Source organism: Sceloporus occidentalis, unplaced genomic scaffold, assembly GCF_023333645.1.
Source record: "Sceloporus occidentalis isolate IW3139 unplaced genomic scaffold, rSceOcc1.0.p SCAF_30, whole genome shotgun sequence".
Lineage (NCBI taxonomy): Eukaryota > Metazoa > Chordata > Lepidosauria > Squamata > Phrynosomatidae > Sceloporus > Sceloporus occidentalis.
This window is the reverse complement of record NW_028317010.1, coordinates 2,735,861-2,743,544: the sequence shown is the minus strand read 5'-3', so window position 1 is coordinate 2,743,544 and position 7,684 is coordinate 2,735,861.

Genomic DNA, 7,684 nt, shown 5'->3' with positions numbered 1-7,684 from the left:
TTTCCACAAATAAATTATATATCTATGATACACCCACTTTTACAGTCACTCACTAATTCATACTTTCATTCACATAATTAATTCACACAATCATTTATTCTCACTCATTCACACAAATAATTTACACATATTCATTAATGCATTCTCATAAATTCATTATTTCTCTCCCTAATTCAGACAATTTATCCACACATTAATTCACACAATTCATCCACAAACTAATTCATTCATTCTCTCACTCTATTTATTTCAATATTCTTACTACCCTCTTTCTCACTATCTACCCCCCCCCCTTTCTAACTATCTATCCCCTCCTTCCCTATCTACTCCACCCTCCCTTTCTCACTCATTCACACAAATCATTTACACAAAGCATTGTCCCGGATTGAGGCTGCCCGGGACCCGGGACTTAAAGTCCCATTGCGGGACTGTTCCGGGCAATCCGGGACATGTGGTCACCCTAATGCTATCACACACTCATTCATTCAGATACTAATCATTCACAGATACTCATTCATTCCCTCAATCACGCATACTCATTCATAACCCTCCCCTACCCCCTTACCTGAACTGCAGATTTCCCGGTGCAGCTCACAGATTTCTGCAGGGGCGACTGCTTCCCTCTGTGTTGGTCGCACTTCATGCATACAACTTCTCTTACCCTCCCAGGGAAAGCAGGAACGAAGCGGAGTCATGTGACGTGACATAAAGTTATGTGACTCCGCTGGATTCCTGCTTCCCATGAGGTAAGATGCAGGGCCCCTGCAGAAGTGAACATTAATCCTGCCAGAAACCATGGACGTCTGGTCACCCCATCATACACAGGATGTCTGAAGTCACAATTTAGTGCTATTTCTTTTTAATAAAATACGCAGATTGAAATGGAGTAAATACCAAAAAAACTTTACTTTTCCTCTCACTGATTTCTGGTCATAGAATGTTTTGTCCTCTGAAGTGACACAGGAGGGTGTTTTATGTCTGGATAAATAAAAATTAAATAGTTCAATGTATTCCTACAGTAAGTAAAGTATCAGGAAACCAAACACACACACCAGCAAAGTCTCTGCAACACCGACACCCATACACACACCAGGACAGGCTCTGCGATACTGACATCCAAACACACACCAGGACAGGCTCTGCCACATTGACACCCACACACACACCAGGACAGGCTCTGCTACACCAACACCCAAACACACACACACCAATAATAATAAAAAAATAAAAAGTTTTTTCCGCACTGCTTTGTCCGTGACCCCCCCCTTATGTATTGCTCCCCAGCCAACACTATGTATTTATGCCCCCAGCCTGCCCCCCCTTGTGTATTGATGCTGCCAGCACAGATAAATCAGTGTTGGTCAGCAATATGTAAAAGTTATATGTGTCATGGAAAACATGGCCGATGTAGTCACCCTAATGACCCCACACCCTTGTATATTGCCCTCAGCTAGCCTGACATTGTATATTTATCCCACCACCCAGCAGTATTGATTTATGTTATGCCCCCCAGCCAGCACCCCTTTGTGAATTAATACCCCCACACCCTTGTATATTGCCCCTTCTTTAGTATCATGTCAGCTCTGGCACCCAGATTGCATGCACAGGACCTGCCCAACACCCAGATTGGAAGCACAGGATTTGTCATCTTTGCACCTAAACAGCCTGCCTGTGGCATTCTAGCCTCAAACAGCCTCCCTGTGGCATCCTAGCCTCAAACAGCTTTCCTGTGCCATGCCGCCCCCTTACACATCCATGCTTTCTCACACATACTCATTTATTTACAAATTAACAAACATTCATTCAGTCATTCATATACTCATTTATAGATACGCATTCATTCTCAGACACTCATTCCCTCATTCACAGATATTCATTCCTTCAATCACGCATACTCGTTCATGTTGTCCGAAGCGATTTTGGCCGCTGTGCACGTCTACTGTATATCTCTATCAAGAGATGAGTGAGCTATCCTGTGGCTCTGCACAAGCCTGACCAGGATGACACCAGACCTCTAGCTGTGTTTGAGAAAGTCAAACCAAACTCATATGTTATGTTTGAATGTATACTCAGAAGAACCAACACGCTATGTTAAAAGGATTACTTAAAGCCAAATTACAATCCTCTACTTTTGTAGGAGATTTTCTTACCTGGGAACTTCTGGACTACCGGGAGCCTACCGTTGCGGGACGCCCCGGTAGACTGTCCCGCTGACGTCAGGGAGCATTCCCACTGATGACAGGAGGCAATCCCACTGACATTGCGGGAAACACCTTCATGTGTATGGGGAAATGGCAGATGAGTGGGGTGCTTCCAGGTCAAACACAGAGAGTTCCCAGGTATGGAGATAACCCAGACAAATGTGCTTGAGCTGACCCTTGCACACAGGGCCGGCCCAAGGCATGATGCCGCCTGGGGCGAAGTTTAAAGTGCCGCCCCCCCCATTATCTACCCTTCCTCTGCCGCCCCCCCCTCATTATCTACCCTTCCTCTCCCTCCCTATTATCTACCCTATCCCCCCCCTTTGTACTTACCTTTCAGCAGTCCTGCGGCGAGTCTCCCTGCTCGGTCTAGGTGCCGGCTTGTAATGATGAGCGCCGGAAATGACGTCAACTACCAGCGCTCAGCATTACAAGCTGGCACCGAGACCAAGCTAGAAGGCTCCGCTTTAAAAAAAAAAATAATAATAATTAAAAGAAAAGGGCTTGGGGCAAAGTGCCGCCTGGAGCAATTGCCCCACTCTGCTCCATTGTAGGGCCGGCTGTGCTTGCACACCAAACAATATACCTATCTAGTTTAGTGTAAAGCCATGGGACACAAGCTTCCAAACTACAGTACCGTGTTTTTACCATTCTCAAAAATCATCCTGCCTTATTAGATATTTTATAATACATATAATTTGTGTTGTTTCCTCCAATTACCTGTTAAATTATATTGATAATTTACATGTTAAATTTACAGAGAGATTAATATAAAAAGTTATGGTACATAGTAGAGTTAACACATCAATGCACATTATCTTTATGTTTTATTTGGAGCAATGATAGATAAAAAAAATATATATTTCAATCCAAAATCCTAATTTTATGCCAGTTTCACTGGCAAATCATCATGAATCATGTTTGCTTTGCAGAAACAACTGTCTTGATGTTCACATACAAAGTTTTTGTTCTTTTTTTTTTTACAGTATGTTGCCTGCTAAAATCCCATGAGACGCTAACAACTTGACTTCACAAAAAATGAAATAAATGTTTATTTTTCATTCATGTAAAAACTGGATTTTTATAAATTAACCAACTTTCATTGTAAATAATGTGCAGTTAAAGCAGCACGGAATAAAACTAGATACTGTTTCTCAACATAGCATATAGGATTCCTGTGTCGGTATGGTGAACAAGCATTTTGTTCCTTTTCTGAATATTAGCTCACATTTTCTTGGTAGTAAGTAGCCTAGTAGTAGTTCCATTGAAAGGAATATTTGGACAAGTAAAGGGTGTCCAATTTAGACAAGAACAGGACAAATCAGACTTAAGAATTTTGGAGAGTAATGCGTTGGTAATTCCCAGTAAGTCCCAGTACATTTTAAAAATAACTGGCTTACGCCAAAATTTATTTTTCATTTTACAAAGAACTTGCACTTGTTAATTTTACAAAGAAGCGTGAGGTTTAGTACTTGCAGGCTGCTTTCTCTTTGTAACTGGAACTTTTGCTAGTAGACAGAAATTAGCTAGGTACTGCAGAGATGGACTGGGTTTTGTCCTGCATCGATACTGGTGGATATTTAAAAGATAGGTTCTTCTGATTTGGTGAGATAATACAGGACCATTGGGAGAAGATCACTACCGAATTGTGGAATTGCATGTATGTATGTGTAAGTGGGAGTATGTGCATAAGTGTGTAAGTCTGTACTGTGAGAGTGCGTGTATGTGAGTTACCAGCGTTTGTGTGCAACTACGGATGTTTTTGTGTGTGAGCATGGATGTGTATGTGAGTTACCAGGGGGGAGCCAAACATAGGATCCAGGAAACCAGGTAAACAGAGAATTGGAAGAAAATTAAGAAGAAAAAAGAAGGAAATAAGCAGTCAGTGAAGATATTGCGAGAGTGTGAGAGAGAGTGTTAGAAAGCATGAAAATGAATTTATTAATCATGTTATAACATAATGGAGGCAGCAATGGTTTTGGTGGGCATGGTTTTCGTATGTGGGGACAGCATTTCATCATTGGACACAGGCCACAGAATGTCTGTGGGCGGCCCTGGTTTTATATAAGTAAACAAATACTGAAAACAAAACTATAAACAAATTAATTTAAATTAAAAAATCTCTTGTATATATGAGTATGGCTTCAAAGGAAAGCTATATTTGTTACAAAGAAAACAAAGACAAGCAAACCCATGCATATGGAAATACTCGGGAAATGTTGCTGTACACATATTGGGGTGTTGTTTGACAGTGACATATAAATGATCTATAAATTCATACCTGAAGTACAATTTGTGTGTTTTGAAAAAAAAAAAATAAAAAAAAAAAAACCCAACCTTTAGCAAACACACACTTTTGCAAAGACTGGTGGTAGAATCTTGTGCATAGAAAGGTTTAAAATTCCCCCATTTAAAATAACTTGGGGCGTCTAGTTTTCAAAAATATATGGTTTGATGGGGTAAATTGAATTAGCCAGCTTCAAAGGTAGCCCAATTAGGACACGTGGGACCAAATGGTAAAGTCCCTTTTTAAAAAAAAATGCGCGCTTCCCAAATGTGGTGTTTTATCTCCCAAACAACCAAACAAACCCATGCACATGTGGGGATGTTGTATGACAGTGACAAATACCAGGAGCTGTAAACACATACCTAAAGTACAATAAGTGTAAAACACAAAATAAATTACCACCACAAAGCTTGACAAAGAGTGATAGTAGAATTAGTGCATGGAATGGGTTAAAATACCAGCATTTGCAATACCTTAGGTATGGTTTGATGGGGTTAATTGCATTGGCCACCCGTGAAGAATACACATGGGGCAGAATGACCAGATTTGGGGAAAATGGTTTGGAAACAGCAAAACATTGGGTATTTCTAAATTCAGGAGAAATAGTAGAATCGATTTAGCAGGTTTTTTTTATTAGCTTTTTTAGATGAGGAAAATATTTTGTGAGAAAAAGTGGGGTTTTAAATTTTCCATCATATTTTTTTTTTTATTACATAATATGATCAAAGAATGGTATCTGAAGAAAACCCCTCTTGTCCTAAAAAAACCCAATATATAACTTGTGTGGCTACACTAAATGGGAGAGGAGTAATTACAGTGTTCAAACAGCCTTGGTCATGAAGGGTAAAAAAACCATCCTGGTCCTTAAAGAGGTTAATAACATAAAATAACAAACATAATATATGTAAATAAAAATTGGAATCTACTTTGTACAAAGGGGTTAATTCACATAAACTTCAAATTATCCTCAACTTGCATGATCTTGAGTGCAGCACAGTCGAGTTAATGCACGATAAAATAAAGAATACGTCCTGCCATGTTTAAATTCCCTCCCTGTATTAACTCTCTTCTCTCTGTCTCTTATCTCTATCTCTTCTGTTCCACTTATCAATTACCCTGTAACTGAAATAATACAATAATGCATTGCAGTAGATGACCCTCATCTCATCTACCTGGGTACTTAGAGTTGGTTTTACCAGGGCTTATAATAACTTAATCCTCTTCATCCCACTGCGCACAGATAGGCATTTTTTTAATTTAAATTTTTGCCCTCCCATCCCACATGGCAAGGCATGAGGAGGGGGACACAACTGGGTTCCATGCCAACTTTAATGGTTTATTTAAATAGCCCTCACCCACTCCACGTGTGTGTGTTTGGTCGTCTGTTTCCTGGCATTTTACTTACTGTAGAAATACATTGAACTATTTATGTTTTACTTATCCATAGATAAAACGCCCTCCTGAATTTGTAGTCACTTCAGAGGACAAAACCTTATAGCCCCAGAAATTGTATTGTGTTTTTTTAGTGTACTGACGTACTCCCAATCCCATTACGTTACATCGATATGCGTTCGAAAATCAGGAAAAGATGGGCATGGATGGTGGGCTGATTCAGTGGCGCAATGGGCCACTTGACTAGACTTGCTCCCCAGACCTTAGGCTGCCAGCCCTCCCCTGGCTTCCTCCATGGTCTGATATTTTATATTATTAGTAACACATCAGTGACAGGGAAAGAACTCCAACTGAAATCAATGGGGAAGCTTTCTGTGCATGCACATGGGGGTTCTCATTAGAGCCCCACCTGAGCATTCACAGGCATAATGCTGGAGTTAAACACGTCTCCTGCATAGCAAATAGCTGGGGAAAAGGGATACAGCACAATCCCCCGTGCAAGCCGAGTTATACTATGTGTTGTCCACTAGGTGGAAGCAGTACTTGACAAAGAAAGAGCTGAACCACTAGCAGTGTGTCTTGGCCAATGGTGTGCTTCGGATTCTGATGAGTCATCATTGCCTTGCAACAGTATCAAATTGTTACACATGGAAAGGACCTGAAAGGGCTGTCTGTATTACTTTGTATCCGCCAGACTCCAGAACTGACACTGAATGTGCAGAGAAGAGTAATCTCACACTCACCTGAAGGTAAGAACACCTGGACCGAAGCTGTTTAGGGGGAATTTAATTGAACATTATGTAAAGAAGATCTGATTAGCCTTCACGTGCAAATATCAGAAAGAAATGTATTTCATTGGCATGGTACGGTGTGGCAGGCTAGCGTCCTTCACATTACGTTTCCTCTTAAAACTACATTTTCACAGGTAAAGTGTAATGATTTTATAGGATTCGTTATTTTACATTAAAGTCCAGACTGCTTTATCTTTCACACACATGGCTGGATATAGTCAGCAATGTGAACATTAACATAAATCAAGATATTGGGATACAATTACCGCCCCCTTCATCTGGCTGCAGAGACAATAGGGTCCCCACCTCCACTATCTATTACTGCCTGAAATCAGTTCCAGGTATATGGATGGTTTGGCCGGGGTTAATGTCTGTAGTTGTAGAAACAGGGAGGGGGGACATCAAACTGAAACAATGGCTTGTCACTCCCTGTTGCATCCTGCAGATGTAATCCCCTTAGCACGTGATAAGACAATATACTTCTAGGGGTAGCTGAAAACATGGGGAGACACAGAGAAAAGTTCTGATATACAATAAACAATTGAAAAATATCATCTGTGTTGGCAAAGTACAGGACCAATCCCAAATCAATATCAGCTCCACAGTCCTAAGAGCCTCTAATATTAAGAATATATGGTAAAACCTGAAAAAAGGGGGAAAATCAGTAGAAACTGACCCCCTGTAACGACACAGAGAAGTCTTTACAAGGCCAGGGCCTACGGTCGGTAGGGAGGAGGCTGGTTCTCAGGCCTCTTCAGGGACCCCAGTGGTGGAGGGTTCTGTCCCAGAAACCAGTGCATATTGCTTGCACTTTAGATGTTAGAGGGTGGTGGATAAAGGGAACAACTTCCCGGCAGAAGTGGTAAAGGCTAATACAGCGAGGGAATTTAAACTTGCGTAGGATAGGCATATGGGACTGCTGAATATAAAATGAGATCAAGTACGGATTATGGTTTGAGTCTTTTTATCAGGAAAACAAGGTGTCTAGATGGGCCCAAATTATTCTTATCTGT